Raw genomic sequence first — 18,171 nt, 5'->3', positions numbered from 1 at the left:
GTAGGTTAGCTGGCTAGCTAGCAGTTCTAGCTAACTTACCCCTGTAAAGCTACGCTAGCTATCTAGCTAATTGACTTTAACCCATATTGTGGTGTTTCGGTATCAGTCTATATGTAAAATGTGTTGTAAAGTTTTCCTCTTTGTTGTTTGTATAGGTCAGTCAGAAAGCGCGCAAGCTAGAAGTTCTCATATTTTATTGATGTGACTCACTGATATAATACTGTTGCTGTACTGTCCACACTTTATTAATCGTCAGGGATAATAAGGTTCATGGGCTGTCATCAAATCAAATTTTATTCCTCACATGCTTCATAAACAACAGGTGTGGACTAACAGTGAAATGTTTAGTTATGGGCCCTTCACAACAATGCATAGAGATATTTTTGGGGAGAAGTAATAGAAAAGTAAAACACATTATAAAAGTAATAATAGATACACAATGATGAAATATAACTTGGCTATATACAACCGCGGCCCTCCACCTCACGGTAAAACATAGTGGCCCCTTCTCTTGACGGTGGAGAGAATTGTATGTTTTATAGTTAATTTTCTGCAATTCTACACATTTTGCCATGGGGCGTAGAGAAAATAATGTAGTTTTAAAGCGAGTTTTCTGCGGGAGAAGTAATAGAATAGTAAAACACATTATAATAAAAGTAATAATAGATACATGATGATGAAAGATAACTTGGCTATATACAAGCGCAGCCCGGTTCAAGACTTTTGGGGACCCTAAGCAAAATGAGGTTGGGGGGCCCTCCACCTCATGATAAAACATTATAGTGGCCCCACTCTTGACGGTGGAGAGAAATTTATGTTTTCCTGCAATGCTACTCATTTTGCCATCGGGTGGAGAGACATTTTTGCAGTTTTAAAGCTGATTTCCTGCAATTCTACACATTTTGTAATGACTTATGTTAATATGATATCTTAGTGAGAATGACTTACAAAAGGAATGGGGGCCCCCTGGAGGTCAGGGCCCCTGGGCACTTGCCCTGCGTGTCGGTCGGTATTCGGCCATGAATACTACAAGTTTAGATAACTGGCTAGACTAACTAACAATCTAAAAGTTGTTAGCTGACATGGCTAATTGAGTGACTGTCAGTGACTGATATAACAAGAGAAAAACTGCTGATGCACAACAAAATTTCAAAATTGCACATGGTGTATTCTATTATTCGAACTCTAGTCTAAATAGTAAGTTTAGACCCTGACTGAGTTCCTTAGGGTCCCCTAGCAGCTGGGGGCCCTAAGCGACTGCTTATGTCGCTTATGTCTGGAACCGACCCTGTACAAGGGGTACGAGGTAATTGAGGTTGATGTGTACATACAGTTAATTCGGAAAGTATTCAAACCCCTTCCCTTTTCCACCTTTTGTTACGTTACAGCCTTATTCAAAAATGTATTAAATTAATTTCCCCCATCAATCTACATACAATACCCCATAAAGACAAATCGAAAACAGGTTTTTAGAAATTTTTGCAAATGTATAAAAACATGAACCTTATTTACATAAGTATACAGACTCTTTGCTATGAGACTTGAAATTGAGGTCGGGGGCATCCTGTTTCCATTGATCATCCTTGAGATGTTTCTACTACTTCATTGGAGTCCACCTGTGATAAATTCAATTGATTGGACATGATTTGGAAAGGCACACACCTATCTATATAAGGTCCCACAGTTGACAGTGCATGTCAGAGAAAAAAACCAAGCCATCGTTGAAGGAATTCGAAGGAATTGTCCGTAGATCCCTGAGACAGGATTGTCATGAGACAGGATTGTCAACCATCTCTGCAGCACTCCACCAATCAGGCCTTTTTGGTAGAGTGGCCAGACTGAAGCCACTCCTCCATAAAAGGCACATGACAGCCCGCTTGGAGTTTGCCAAAATTCGCCTGAAGGACTGTCAGACCATGAGAAACAAGATTCTCTGGTCTGATGAAAACAAGATTGAACTCTTTGGCCTGAATGCCAAGTGTCACATCTGGAGGAGACCTGGCACCATCCCTGCGATGAAGCATGGTGGTGCCAGCACCATGCTGTGGAGATGTTTTTCAGCGGCAGGGACTGGGAGACTAGTCAGGATCGAGGGAAAGATGAATGGAGCAAAGAGATCCTCGATGAAAATCAGCTCCAGAGCGCTCAGGACGTCGGACTGGGGCGAAGGTTCACCTTCCAACAGGACAATGACCCTAAGCACACAGCCAAGACAACGCGGCTTCAGGACAAGTCTCTGAATGTCCTTGAGTGGCCCAGCCAGAGCCCGAACTTGAACCCGATCAAACATCTCTGGAGAGACCTGAAAATAGCTGTGCAGCAACGCTTCCCATCCAACCTGACTGAACTTGAGAGGATCTGCAGAGAAGAATGAGAGAAACTCCCCAAGTACAGGTGTGCCAAGCTTGTAGTGTCATACCCAAGAACACTTGAGGCTGTAATCACTGCCAAAGGTGCTTCAACAAAGTACAGAGTAAAGGGTCTGAATACAATTTTTTTTGCTAGGTAAAGCTCCGCCTAATCTCAGCTCACTGGTCACCATAGCAACACCCACCTGTAGCAAGCGTGCCAGCAGGTATATTTCACTGGTCATCCCCAAAGCCAACACCTCCTTCGGCCGCTTTTCCTTCCAGTTCTCTGCTGCCAATGACTGGAACGAATTGCAAAAATCACTGAAGTTGGAAACTTATCTCCCTCACTAACTTCAAGCATCGGCTGTAAAAGCAGCTTACCGATCGGTATAGCTATACACAGCCCATCTGTAAATTGCCCATCCAACCTACTACCTACCTCATCCCCATATTTGTCTTTTTGTTTTTTCTGCTCTTTTGCACACCAGTATTTCTACTTGCACATCCTCATCTGCACATCTATCACTCCAGTGTTAATTGCTAAATTGTAATTACTTAAAAACTATGGCCTATTTATTGCCTTACCTCCTTACTTAATTTGCACACACTGTATACAGATTTTCTATTGTGTTATTGACTGTACGTTTGTTTATCCCATGTGTAACTCTGTGTTGTTTTTGTCGCACTGCGTTGCTTTATCTTGGCCAGGTCGCAGTTGTAAATGAGAACTTGTTCTCAACTGGCCTACCTGGTTAAATAAAGGTGAAATAAAAAAATTAAAACTATTAGTGTAATTTTTCATTTTAAAACGTTTCTAAAAACCTGTTTTTGCTTTGTCATTATGAGGTATTGTAGATTGATGAAAAAATGTTTTTTAATCAATTTTAGAATAAGGCTGTAACGTAACAAAATGTGGAAAATGTCAAGGGGTATGAATACTTTCTGAATACACTGTTTAACTAGGAATAAAGTGAAAGATAATAAACAGTAGCAGCAGTGTATGTGATGAGTCAGCCTTTTTGCACAAACTTTAAATACAGATAGTCCAGGTAGCTATTTGGTTAACTATTTAGCAGTCTTATGGCTTGGGAGTAGAAGCTGTTTTTTATTTATTTAACTAGGCAAGTCAGTTAAGAACAAATTCTTATTTACAGTGACAGCCTAGGAACAGTGGGTTAACTGCCTTGTTCAGGGGCAGAACAACAGATTTTTACCTTGTCAGCTCGGGGATTCGATCTAGCAAACTTTCAGTTACTGGCCCAGCGCTCTAACCACTAGGCTACCTGCCGCCACCATTCAGGGTCCTGTTGATTACAGACTTGGTGCATCGGTACCACTTGCCGTGCGGTAGCAGAGAGAACAGTCTATGACTTGGGTGGCTGGAGTCTTTGATCATTTTTAGGGCCTTCCTCTGACACTGCTTGGTATAGAGGTCCTGGATGGCAGGAAACTTGGCCCCAGTGATGTACTGGGCCGTACGCACTACTATGTGTAGCGCCTTGCAGTCGGATGCCAAGCAGTTGCCATACCAAGCAGTGATGCAGCCAGTCAAGATGCTCTCAATGGTGCAGATGTCGAACTTTCTGACGATCTGAGGGCTCATGCCAAAACTTTTCAGCCTCCTGAGGGGGAAGAGGCATGGTCATGACGCTAATACATTATTTTGGACAGTAGCTATAGTTGTATCTTCAGCAATACACCTAGCTATAACCATAAAATAAGATTTATAACATGGCCAGATAAGATCCTTGTTTCACCAGCCACTATGTCTTTCCCCCATAGGTTTAGGAGACACTTCATCTACACTCTGATGCATTTGTGACTTAGTCAACGGGTAGACTGCTTAATCCTCCGGTCAGTCGTCCTCCCTTGTCATCTGTGTTGCTGTTGCCCTGTGTTCCACACCATGGCACGCCACAGTAAGCTGCAAAAACAGGTGTTGTCTCTGTACCGCCAGTTCCTGCGTGCTGGCCAGGACAAGCCAGGCTTTCTACCCAGGATACGGGATGAGTTCCGAGAGAACTCCAGCATCAAGAAGAAAGATGTCATGCACATAGAATATCTTTACCGGCGCGGACAGAGACAGCTAGACCAGCTGAAAGATGTGAACACAAAGCAACTAGGAACTTTCTCCAAACCTAAGGCATAGCGATAACCAACACTATTTCCTTCTCCACACCCTCTGTTGTAGCTACCTCTAGTTATGTGGATAATACACCGTTATCCATTATGTGTTACATTCATCATTCACTAGTCAGATTACTACTTTCAATCTGCAGCTGAGTAAGTGCAGTCATTGTCCTAAGCAATGGCCATTGTTCTGAACTGTATGACAGTACCGATGTACTGTACTCTGTCATAGAGCTGGATACCACTGATGATGATGATAAATGTTTAAGTCTATCTCTGGCCAGTGAGTTTGTTGGGTTGAGCAGACCAGTTGCTCTGGTCATTGTTGTAAAATACTTACTTTCATCTAGCTACATTTACCTGTTGAGTGTTTTGGATTAAAGACTTTATCATCAGTATGGGAAGTGAATTTGACTATTATGTAAAAGGTCTAGTTAATACTATTATATGCTTACGTGTCACAGGAGGTCAAGTTATGGGATCTTATATTTTTATAATACCTTAAAAAATCAAAATAGTGTACTTTTACTGCATTGTTAGGAGGTCGTAACATAAGCATTTTTCTGCACCAGCTATAACATCTGATAAACTGTGTATGCGACCAATAAACTTTGATTTGATTTAATGCTCATGAAATATACTGTCAATTAGAAATGCCTGAGTAATTTAGACATTGCCAGTCAGCAACAGACAGTAGACAAATCTAATGGTCCAATCCCAAATTGACCCTACGCCCTATCAGAGAGGAATAGGTGAAGCAAGAGGGTTATCTCTCGCCAAAATCTGTCCAAAATAGATTTAAAATAAAGCCATGACTACATGGATCTCTCTGCCACCCCAGGTAACTCAAGCTATCAATAAAACCAATTTCAAAAAACGGATAAAAGAATACCTTACTGCTCAAAGGGGACTGTGAAGAGACACAGACATTTTATATATAATGTATTGTAATTTGCACTGTACTATGTATTAGACCTATATATTGTGTGTATGTACTGATTATGTATGTTGGCCATATACCACACCACCTCGGGTCTTATCAAGTACCCCTGACTGCAGTGTGCAGTTTGGGGTGAAGCTCAATGTGGGCGGAGTCAAACATTTGACCCCTGCCCACCGTATTTTTTTAATGTCCGCCACAGGTTTGACAGTCACACACGTTTGTGCAAGGAACACGTTGAATACAAACATATTTCCTTTTTGAAGATCGTAAGAAATATTATATAAAGTGGTACCAGCACATATGTTGAAACACTTTTTGCTTCATGCTATATTTGAGACAAGCTACTGATATTGTTGCAGTGAACAACAGACTGTCAGACTATGTCATGTACTGTTAAAATTGTGTTGATAAATGTTATAACTTTGTAATTATATTATTTAATTGAGAATAAATATACAGTTACTACCTATCCTGATTTATAATGCTATTTACTTTCCTCATGAGAATGGAGACAGACTATACCATATAGACAAGCTGAATGTGCTTTGTACATTAAGTTATACCAGCTCCAGTAAAGAGATCAGAGACTTGGGTGACTTCTATGTCATCTTTACTAAACAACATAACACAATTAACAAATAAAACAATTAACACAGCAGACAAAAACAAGGTTTGACCACTCCTCAAAAATGGCTTCACTCCTGCTCCTCAAAAGAGACAAAGACAGTAATTTTCTTGTTGTCAACTGCCTCCACATAGAACATCTAATAATCTCTCTGTAACTGGAACGAGAACATGAATGGTTCCTTGAGGAGAATATTTTCCTCTTCATCCAGGCCATCATACAACCGTAGTTCTTTAAGGGTTGTAATACGGTCTTCCCCCTCCATCCCAATTACACTAGGGAGGGAAACGGTGCCTTTAAATGTTTGGCGTTCACACCACCTTGCTGCTTCTAGGGTGTCCCTTAGAAGAACATCTGCTTCCTTGAAGAAAAAGGAAGAATAAATATTAAAAGTAGTGCCTCATTGGGTGATCAAGTAAAATGACTCCCCACTTTTACAATACCACCATGCAAACAAAAGCCACTATTACTAAAGAGGTTTTCAGTGATATATATAACTACTCAACAAGTCTATTATATCTTTCCATGCATCAAGCCTTCAGCATTACACACAGTAGACTACATACCCAGTTCACAGCTCCCAGTTCGCTGTTCATTTTGTTTTCAGTATTGTCTAGAAAGAAAACAGATTGTTGTCATTAAGTACTGTAAGGGAACCTCTAGGGATGTGTGTACAGGAATGCACCTTACTTTAGCTAATAGTCTATACAGTACCTGATCCTGCAGAGCTGGATGCTGATGTGACATGCTGTGACTTCTTGGGGGGGAGTCATCTACATCATCCTGAAATATATTGGAGAGGGGGGGGGGGTTAAGTCTTTAAACATTGGTTTAAGACTATACCACTCATCATATGATACCTCCTACCTGTAGTGTGTTTTGTTTTCGCCTCCTTTTTCGATCTTTCAACCTCACTTCTTCAGACCTTAGTGAGTGAATGACATACATTACATACATACCATATGAAAATATATTCAGGTCAGTCTGGCTACAGTGAAACAAGTGATTTTAAGGAAGCAAATGAAAAGTTTGTATAATGTTCAAGACTTACGACATGGGAAAGTTCTGCAGGAGAACTAGGCACCACAATAGTGTGCCTAGTTCTAGTGTGCTGCAAGCACAGAAATAATAATTGTTCATATGTTATAACAACAGAAAATAGGACTAATATAATATACTGAATAACCAGCATCTTACCATCAAAACAAACACCCCACATTTGTTTGAGAAACTTTGCGTTGGTAGGCCCTGTGGTGTGAACAAGGTACAATTTTCAATAAAGGAATGACAATCAAATGGTACAGTTCAGTGGAATAATTTAAAGAAATATCTAACCTGAACATCATCCACACCAAAAGTCCTCCAAGGTCCAGGGTACAATTCTGAGCGATGGTTCTGTGAACACAGTGTATGTGAAAGTAAAGAAAAAGTACAATTCAACAGCTTTTTATACTCCAGCATGCATAACAGTTTTGAACACAGTTTGAACTGAATTAGCCCAAAGGCTCGAACATTTTTTTTTTAAGGGGTCATAACTGCCCCACTGATAATGTTGTCTATGGTTTTGTTTCCATCTGTTTAATGCACCGAATGGGAAATGATGTATCATACATGTATGTAAGTAAAAACATATTTTACATATTACATTTTACTTTAAATAAAACAGAGCCATAGATTTTTTTTTTAAATGGACAAGTGGTCTTAAACTGAACTACCACTATCCAGATGGGATGAAACCGGGTGCCCTAAAAACATGAATGGTTGGCTGCGACTTTCATCTCTCCAGCCAGTGCCATGGAGGGGATCTAGAAAGAAAATCTCCCTAGCTTGTGGCCTCAGTATCTGTTAAATGTGTTCAAATATGAACAGACACACTTTGACATACAACTTTCAAACCAATGACTTTAAAATAGTAGGATTTATACTGAAAAACTATAGAGGTAGTGGTTAATGAAACATAGCTATAACGCATTGTAATTCTAGAAAAGAATAAGAGCGGCAATGAGCAACTTCGTTTTACAGTAAACAAACAATAACAAAGGCAAAGCTAAATTTACTAACACCTAATGTCCAATGTTTTTATCCATGTAAATAGGTTAGGTTCGATTAAGACTCGCTTTCGTTGACGTTGATACCTTCGGCGTGAACCTAACTATTTCGGTCACCCGAAATGAGGGGTTCGGGTTAAACGCGTTTGACTCCGCCCACATTGATCCCGGCCCGAACTGCACACTGCAGTCAGGGGCTTCTCGGTCTTATTGCTTAATTATATTATTTTTGATATATTACCATGTAAGGTTCTCGCTATAGCCACAAGGTGGTGGTAATTTGCGTAGCAGATTTTAGCACACGAAGTAACGTAGTTAAATGTAAACAGGAAGTGGATACACAGGGTTCGTTCTTGGCCTGTGAGTCTTTTGAGATTGAGACTACATTTTTGTTCATTTTAATCGGATAATTAKATATCTACAGAATTATTGTTATAGTAGCTTGTATATTTGTTTTACGTAAAACATTTGAACATGTTCGGATCATCGAGCCCAGGTGAAATGTCAAATTCGCAGTTGTTCCAGCAGGTCAGTATTTTCGATTGATAAAGCCTGGACTTATTTAGTTTGCAAATTATAATAGATAGAATGTCATGCAGATAGATTGGTTAGTCAGAGCCATAGCTATATTTAGATGTATCTTAATACATGGCTCTGGTCATAGGCATATACATTATTGGTTAGAGCCTGTTTGATCTGTTCAATGGCTATTTTAATTAATGATATCCCTAGCGCTACATTCATTGGCTAAACCGGGCTGGGTACTTCATATAGCATTTTTCTTATTCCATTATATTCCAAAATACAAGTTTGTTTTACTCAGATGTTTATAAACAATGTCAATTCTTGCATCTATAGGTCCGTCTTTAAATTTGAGAGTGGTTATTTCTCCAGCCCAATAGCTCAGCTATAGTAAACTAAGTGGCAGGGCAGGGCTTTCGTTTGGCTGAAAAATGAATTAAGAATTGTGCCTGTAAGATCATAGATGTGGTTGCTGTAACATATACTCAGCTGCTAACCTGCCCTCTCTTTTCCCAGTTAGCGCTTTTGGGCTGGCTCCATTCAGACAGCGAAAAAGACAAGGAGATCTTAACGGCCATCACAGGCATTCAGGTTGCACGAGAGCTCATGAACCGTCTCACAGGACAAAGAGAAGTGGACGCTTTTAAGGTGAATTGATTAAACAGAATGGAAAGACAATTCTTATAGTTTATAGGAGCAGTCTACATACTAAACAATCTTGGCAGAAGTTGTCAAACATACTGTAGTCAGGCCCCGCTCGAGGATGACATGCCTAAGGGGGCATTTTAAGTCCATGGTCATACACATCAACAACCTTCGTGGTATATAATAACACAAGAAATATATGCACCCCACTAGACATACTAGTGTATCCGAAATGTAGCTGTCTAAGGCTTATACATAATTTGCGCCTACCAACACACACAGATCAGCTCGACAGAATGAGCACCACTAGGCTATCAAAGATTCTTACAGGCTTCATAGCTTCAACTTCAATCATTACAACTATAGGCTACATTGCTGTTGAATCTGTGACACTACGCAATAAGCATAACCAAGCCGCCACTTCTCCAGGTGCGCAATATTTTCTGTGTGGGACAGTTTCTCACACACACACACACACACACACACACACACACACACACACACACACGCTATAGCAAGAGAGCAGGGAGGGGGTGAAAAAGTAGGCTATGTGTCGTTTTCATAGGCTACTGTAAAGGTGATGTCAATACTATCACACAACGACTGTGTAATACAAATGAATGATAAGAGTGAACGTTTGCCTGCTTCTTTTAGTAGGCTACACATGGTATTGGTCCTAATACTGCGACATACAAAATGTAGGCCTATCTGAAATGCAGCCATATACACAACAAATGTCATTTTGCACACAAGAAAGCATGTGATGTTGAAGTGGACAGCCAGGACAACAGGAGCACTGAGCCAGGGCTCACCTCATAGCACAACCAATTAGGCTACATTGGTCATTCTCCTTATACCTTTCAAATAACTCAAAGCTGTATATCTATCATTAGCAATTAGACCRGTAAAAGCAATCAATGACATTAAGAATCACAGATAAATCTAAAAGATGCATAGAAGAGTTGATGCTGTGTTTAACCTCTCATCCTCTCAACCTTTCATTCTCCTTCCTGGCAAAATATACTTGTCAGTTATTTTTTGTATTTTATTAGGATCAAAAGCAGCAGCTACTCTTTCTTGGGTCCACACAAAACATGAAACATGACATAATTCAGAACATTAATAGACAAGAACAGCTCAAGGACAGAACTACATAAATAAAATAAAAAAAGGTACACATAGCCTACATATCAATACATACACACAAACTATCTAGGTCAAATAAGATAGAGGCGTTGTGCCGTGAGGTGTTGCTTTATCTGTTTTTAGAAACCACGTTTGCTGTTCATTTGAGCAATATGAGGTCCCTCTCAAAGGCTAGCTGGATAAGCTGGGCTTTTCGTTGATGTAACATGCTCTGTGTTCAGAGTCTGTGTTCACTGACTATGTTCTTCAGGGTGGAGAACGAATTTTCACACATTGCTGTAGATGCCCCAAAAATGTTAGTCATGATTCAGTGCCAACAGCACAGTAGGCATTGCTGACAAAGGCCCGCCATATCTTTGAAGAACACTGATGGTGGTGGGGCCTGCAGGCTGGTCGGTGAGCTTGGCATCACTCTCGACATGGTGGTCATCAGTTTTTTTGCTCTTGGTAGTGCCCAGCCATTTTTGGATATTCATGCTGATCAAAGCTTAGCCAACTTGCTATAATTGTTCAGCGCGCCATTACCAAAACTTAACGAAGCTACTAGCTAGGCTATTATTAGCTGTCGCTGTCTGCTAAAGTGAATAACTTTTTCCCCCTCTGTAAAAAAATAAAACCGACCCTGGGATCCAGTGAGCTTCCTAAACAAGGCAATAAAGGCGGTACCTTGTGACATTGCATGGCTAGGTGCCCAATTGAATGTGTTTTTAAAATTTTAAATACTAAATATTACATGCCCCCTCCCTCACCCCTCAGATCATGAGCGTACACCCGGCATATAGCCTCTGTCCCGGTCTGTGCTACCAGCAGGCCTGGCAAAACCGGGTAGGGCAGGGCAAAGGTTATGTGTTATGTTTATGGGGAAACAAAACTGGGGGGGTCCATGCCCGGCTTTACCAACCCGTAGAGCCGGCCCTGACTGTAGTGTTCATGTGGTTTATGTGTCTGGGTAGACACTTGCTGACCTGCTTGCTTTACCCCTGTCCTCACAGAAAGAATGTATCCAGAGCATTGCAGACTTTGTGCAGAAGAATCCGCGTGCCTCACAAAAGGAAATCAACACAGCGGTTGAGAAGCATGTCTTGCTTTTTGCTGCTCGAGTACAGGCCCTTCATTCTGCACCTGTACTATGAGTCCCACACAGCTTGCACACAGCTTCTTTGTTGTAGCTCACTATCGGTGACTGACCACTGTATCTGAATAGAAAAGCTTCTAAAATCAAGAAATTATTACACCAATCAAGGTATGCCTACACACATGGGTTCTATCTGCGCTCTCTCTCTCTCTCTCTCATGCTGTATTGCAAACAACCCTATTGCAAGGTTGTGCTACAATACAAAGAATACTGGATAAAAAGCTTTATGTCATTGACCAGGAGATGACCAGACAAATGTACATTTTGGTAACGTTCCAATAATTCCAGCCAGATTGTTATCGAGCCTAATTTAATCTAAACCATGTTTTTGATATAATTTTCATAACTTAGATAGCCTTATCTAAGGCAGATGTAATTGTTGTCTATCTGTTGTATGTTGTCTTCATATATTGTCTCATATTATACATATTGCCTTATATTAATTATTGTAATGAATTGATATTAAAAGGGAGACTCTTCTGATGCTTTTTTGGCTAATTATTGAACACAGGATAAAGAAAAGGAATGGGTTGTATGATTTAGGGATATTGCCATGTTTCATTCTGTGCATAACAGCATGATAAGTGTCAGTGTGGTAAGTGACACATGAGCATTTTAAGATGAAAAATAATGGATGCAAAAAACTTCTGAATGCAAGACTACAGCACTAAACTTGTGCTAGCAGATATGCTCTTAAAATAGGCTTTCCTGGACACATTGATATACGATCTGAAATCACTAAAAGAAGTGTCAGTTGAAGGGTATTTTGTACAGTGCCTTCAGAAAGTATTCATACCACTTGACTTATTTCACATTTTGTTGTTATAGCCTGAATTCAAAATTGATTACATATTTTCTCACCCATCTACACACAATACCCCATAATGACAATGGGAAAACAACATGTTTTTAGTTTTTTTTTCTAATGTTATGAAAAGGAAATACAGTGATTTTGGAAATTATTCAGACCCCTTGACTTTTTCCACATTTTTGCAAGTTAATTACATTTTTAAAACTTAAATATTACATTTCCATAKGTTTTCAGACCCTTTACTCAGTACTATGTTGAAGCACCATTGGCAGCGATTACAGCCTCAAGTCTTCTTGGGTATGACCCTACAAGCTTGTCACACCTGTATTTGGGGAGTTTCTGCCCTTCTCTGCAGATCCTCTCAAGCTCTGTCAGGTTGGTTGGGGAACATCGCTGCACAGCTATTTTCAGGTCTCCAGAGATGTTCGATCGTGTTCAAATCCTTGCTCTGGTTGGGCCACTCAAGGCCATTCCGAGATTTGTCCCGAAGCCACTCCTGCGTTGTCTTGGCTGTGTACTTAGGATTGTTGTCCTGTTGGAAGGTGAACTTTCGCCCCAGTCTGAGATTCTGAGCGCTCTGGAGCAGGCTTTCATCAAGGATCTCTCTGTACTCTCTCTGCTCGATTCATCATTCCCTCAATCCTGACTAGTCTCCCAGTCCCTGCTGCTAAAAAAACATCCCCACAGCATGATGCTGCCACCACCATAATTCACCGTAGGGATGGTGCCAGGTTTCTTCCAGACGTGACACTTGGTATTCAGGCCAAAGAGTTCAATCTTGGTTTCATCAGACCAGAGAATATTGTTTGTCATGGTCTGAGAGTCCTTTAGGTGCCTTTTGGCAAACTCCAAGAGGGCTGTCATGTGTCTTTAATTGAGGAGTGGCTTCTGTCTGGTCACTTGACCATAAATGCCTGATTGGTGGAATGCTGCAGAGATGGTTGTCCTTCTAGAAATTTCTCCTATGTCCACAGAGGAACTCTGGAGCTCGGTCAGAGTGACCATCAGGCTCTTGGTCACCTCCCTGACCAAGGCCCATCTCCCCCGACTGCTCAGTTTGGCCGGGAGGCCAGCTCTAGGTCTGAATACTTTCCGAATGCACTGTATATGTAATTTAGATAAGTATTCACACCCCTGAGTCAATACATGTTGGAATCACCTTTGCCAGTAATTACAGCTATGTGTCTTTCTGGGTAAGTCTCTAAGAGCTTTGCACACCTGGATTGTACAATTTTTACACATTATTCTTTTTTAAATTCTTCAAGCTCTGTCAAGTTGGTTTTTGATCATTGCTTGACTGGCATTTTCAAGTCTTGCCATAGATTTTCAAGACAATTCAAGTCCAAACTGTTTCTAGGCCACTTAGGAACATTCAATGTTGTCTTGGTAAGCAACTCCACTGTATATTTGGCCTTGTGTTTTAGGTTATTGTCCTGCTGAAAGGTAAATTTGTCTCCCAGTGTCTGGTGGAAAGCAGACTGAACCAGGTTTTCCTGATTCAGGATTTTGCCTGTGCTTAGCTCTATTACGTTTCTTTTTATCCCCCAAAAAACTCCCTTGCCGATCACAAGCATACCCATGACATGATGCAGCCACCACCATGCTTGAAAATATGAAGTGATACTCAGTGATTTGTTTTGTTGGATTTGTCCCAAACATAATGCTTTATATTCAGGACAAAAAGTAAATTTATTTTCACATTTGCAGCAGTTTTTCTTTTAGTGCATTACTGCAAACAGGATGCATGTTTTGGAATATTCTGTGCAGTCTTCCTTCTTCTCACTCTATCATTTAGATTACTATTGTGGAGTAACTACAATGTTGTTGATCCATCCTCAGTTCTCCTATCACAGCCATTAAACACTGTTCAATGTCACCATTGGCCTCATTGTCACGGCCGTGAAAAGAAGAGGACCAAGGTGCAGCGTGGTGAGCGTACATTTTCTTTTATTAATCAAAATGATGCCGAACAAAACAATAAACACTAAAAAAACAAACCGTGAAGCTCAAAGGCAAAGTGTCCTAAACAAAGTCAAATTCCCACAAAGACAGGTGGAAAAAAGGGCTACCTAAGTATGGTTCTCAATCAGAGACAACGATAGACAGCTGCCTCTGATTGAGAACCACACCCGGCCAAACACAAAGAAATAGAAAACATAGAAATAAAGAAACTAGAATTCACACCCTAGTCACACCCTGGCCTAACCAAAATAGAGAATAAAAACCTCTCTATGGCCAGGGCGTGACACTCATGGTGAAATCCCTTAGCGGTTTTCTTCCTCTCTGGCAACTGAGTTAGGAACGATGCCTGCATCTTTGTAGTGACTGGGTGTATTGATACACCATCCGAAGTGTAATTAATAACTTCACCATGCTCAAAGGGATATTCAATGTATTCTTTTTTTTTTACCCATCTACCAATAGGTGCCCTTCTTTGCGAAGCATTGGAAAACCTCCCTGGTCTTTGTGGTTGAATCTGTGTTTGAAATTCACTGCTCGACTGAAGGACCTTACAATTATCTGTATGTGTGTGGTACTGAGATCTGGTAGTCATTCAAAAATCATGTTAAACTATTATTACACACAGACTGAGTCCATGCTACTTATTATGTGACTTGTTAAGCACATTTTTACTCCTGAACTTATTTAGGCTTGCTATAACAAAGGGGTTAAATACATATTGACTCAAGACATTTCAGCTTTTAATTTTGAATTAATTTGTAAAAATGTATAAAACCATAATTCCACTTTGACAGTATGGAGTATTGTGTGTTGGCCAGTGACAAATCTAAATTGAATCAATTTTAAATGCAGGCTGTAACACAACAGAATGTGGAAAAAGTCAAGGGGTATGAATACTTTCTGAAAGCACTATAGGTTGTTGTGGAAATTCTACACAGGGACTCTCAAAGTCAATATTAAATGCATCACATTTACATTTAAGTCATTTAGCAGACGCTCTTATCCAGAGCGACTTACAAATCACCCTTTATTATCAGTGCGCTGGAGAGGTTCCAACCAACTCAATGCACCAAGTACACCAAATTATTTAACTATATTTCAAACATTTTAAAAATGTGTATCAGGATTACATTGGGTTTTTCAGTACATTTCTTATCACGAGAATGGACATGTGTGCAACCAAAACTCAGACATTAGATACTTTAGAGATTTTCATTTGTGTCACGTTCCTGACCTATTTCTGTTAGTTTGTTGTATGTGTTAGTTGGTCAGGACYTGAGTTTGGGTGGGCATTCTATGTTGTCTGTTTCTATGTTGGTTTAAGGGTTGCCTGGTATGGCTCTCAATTAGAGGCAGGTGTTTGGCGTTCCTCTAATTGAGAGTCATATTTAGGTAGGTTGTTTCACAGTGMTCGTTGTGGGTGGTTGTCTCCTGTGTCAGTGTTTGTCGCACCATACGGGACTGTTCGGTTTGTGTTGTACATCGTCATTTTATGTGTAGGCTATTTTCCCTGTTCGTGCGTTCTCGTGTTTAATTAAGTTCGTCGTTCAGGTCTGTCTACTCCGTTTGTTGTTTTGTTAGTTTATAGTGAAGTTCGTGTTTTCGTCTTGTCTTTAATAAATATTATGTGTTCACAACCCGCTGCGCCTTGGTTCCCTCAATACTCCTCCTTTTCGGTTGAAGAGGAGGAGGACCACCGTTACAATTTGTGTGCCCTTTAAGCTGCATCCTTTCCTCAGGAAGTCTTTCAAAGGGAGTAATACAGAGAATCATTGTTAAATGTAAAAATAAAACTTGCTAGCGGCCATTCCATCAGTGCTGGAAGAAAGAAAATAAACATATACATAGTTTTCATTACGATACATTTTAATCAGTCCTAAAAATTCTTAACCATTAATTGAGTTTACTGCATCTTGGGCAGGAAGTCTTAATAAAACCATGTGTATACAGAATTATACTTCAGACACATCAAATGATACGGTGTCCTGTAAAGCTGAATTAGGCACCTTCTAAAGTAAACAATTCCAGAGCCCCTCTCTTGTAATCTGAATCTGTTGTTTAACAAATCTGCTAGGACCTTCAATAAATTGGTGCAGGTTTATCAGCTCAATATTCGGTACCTACATTTTTACTTGGATCTACTTCTAGACACAGTTCCACGTAACAGATGATTGTTTTAGATGACATTACATACTTAAATCACTGGACACAGTTCCATTTAATGGAAACATATTATTGTTTTAGATGACATTACCTTCTTACTTAAATCATTTGTGCTACCCAAACTATAGAATTGAGCAATAAATTGTCAAAAATGTGTGTTATTCAATTATTCATACCTCTGACCTGTGTCCCTTACCCCCACTGTGTCCCTTACAGCCTGTTTGAGTTTAGTGTGTACGATCTATTGTTCCACTGGAGGCTTATCTCTAACCCAAACACAAGATGGCACCCTCATACCTCTGTTCGTCATGTGATCTTGTATTAAAACATTTACTTCTTCAAATTACTAAGATATTGCATTATTAGAGTGCTATCTGAAAGCCAATTACCATTCACTTTGTTACTTTCACTGGTCTCCATATGTTTCCTTCAACTAGGACTCCCTTCTTCCCAATAGGAAGACCTTCTCAATCTACTACTTCTAATACACACGGATCACTCTCAAACAACATTCTGCTTTTCCCCCTATTGCAAGGTTTAAAACAAAACAAAACAAACATGATAACTTTCTCCATATTGGAAGGAATTGTTTTAATTTTAGTCTACCCTAACAATGCTCTATATTCTTATTACCAATCTCTGTTGGATATTCACTTTCTGCTTCACACTTATTAAATGTCTATTATTTTAAGATTCATATGTAATACTTTGGAGGGATCAATATGTATTAAATGGGCTGGCACTGTCTATCAGTCCCCTGTAGATGGCATGGTGATCTGTCCATAATATGTCTCTACCTAGCAAGTTAAACGGTTGAGTAGGTGAATACAGAAAATCAATGGGTCTTTTTAACAGGGTATGGGGTTTATTTACAAGGGTGGGGGAAATCTCATAAGTGTTTATAGTTTTATTGGTTAGGAGGGGTAAGTCAAGTCCCGTACAATGCTTTAAACTTATCTTAATCAAATTATCCATAAAGGGACCACTCTGAACATTTCTCAGAATACCTTTTACACCACTTACGTACATCTACGTGTGGGTGTGTAAGTTATTATAATTTTTTCTATTGTTACATCATCAGATCTGTAGTAACCCATTATACTCAATATTATGTTACTTTATCTCTAGTAACCCATTATAAATGTGTGTTACATCACAAATTCCTCCTCTACACCAGTGTTCTATTCATACAGGGGTTTAAATAGGCTCCCGAGTGGTGCAGCGGTCTAAGGGACTGTATCTCAGGGCTAGAGGCATCACTACAGACCCTGGTTCGATCCTGGGCTGTATCACAACCGGCCGTGATCGGTAGTCCCATAGGGCAGCACACAGGGGACAGTTTGGCCGAAATAGGCAGTCATTGTAAAATAAGAATGTGTTCTTAACTGACTTGCCTAGTTAAATAAAGGTAAATATATATATATATATATATTCACGTTAGTGTTCTATTTAACAGCATATTTGGGAATAGTACTTTCTCCTTTCATATCTCCATACAGAATCCCTTTATACCGTTATAAATCTTTAGGTTTTGACATCCACAACATGAGCAACGATTACAGCACAGCAGCCCGAGAGGTACACAATGGCTTCTCCGGTCAATGCTCGCTACCTGTAGCTCGAGGGTGGTAGAGGACACCATATGTATCTTCAACGCTTCCAGTGGTTCTCGACCACGTGTTACACTTCT

At 40.0% G+C, this 18,171-nt stretch overlaps 2 long non-coding RNA genes across 3 annotated transcripts; one reads left to right on the top strand and one right to left on the bottom strand.

Annotated features, from left to right (window-relative positions):
* Positions 1 to 6,090: 6,090 nt before the first annotated feature.
* On the bottom strand, positions 6,091 to 7,663 carry LOC111980391 (uncharacterized). 2 transcript variants are annotated; one of them, XR_011473741.1, is made up of 4 exons: positions 7,385 to 7,663; positions 7,247 to 7,297; positions 6,616 to 6,662; positions 6,091 to 6,410 (listed from the first exon to the last, which is right to left on the bottom strand). It is a non-coding gene; the product is annotated as an uncharacterized lncRNA (long non-coding RNA). The 2 variants fall into 2 exon arrangements; XR_011473740.1 differs by lacking the exons at positions 7,247 to 7,297; positions 7,385 to 7,663 and adding an exon at positions 6,764 to 6,989.
* A 745-nt stretch (positions 7,664 to 8,408) lies between these two features.
* On the top strand, positions 8,409 to 11,778 carry LOC139029447 (uncharacterized). The gene is made up of 3 exons (XR_011481752.1): positions 8,409 to 8,625; positions 9,136 to 9,267; positions 11,403 to 11,778. It is a non-coding gene; the product is annotated as an uncharacterized lncRNA (long non-coding RNA).
* The last annotated feature ends 6,393 nt before the right edge of the window (positions 11,779 to 18,171 follow it).

Source organism: Salvelinus sp. IW2-2015, linkage group LG20 (genome assembly GCF_002910315.2).
Source record: "Salvelinus sp. IW2-2015 linkage group LG20, ASM291031v2, whole genome shotgun sequence".
NCBI lineage: Eukaryota > Metazoa > Chordata > Actinopteri > Salmoniformes > Salmonidae > Salvelinus > Salvelinus sp. IW2-2015.
The sequence above is the reverse complement of the archived record's forward strand: the minus strand, read 5'-3'. Positions and strand labels throughout refer to the sequence as shown.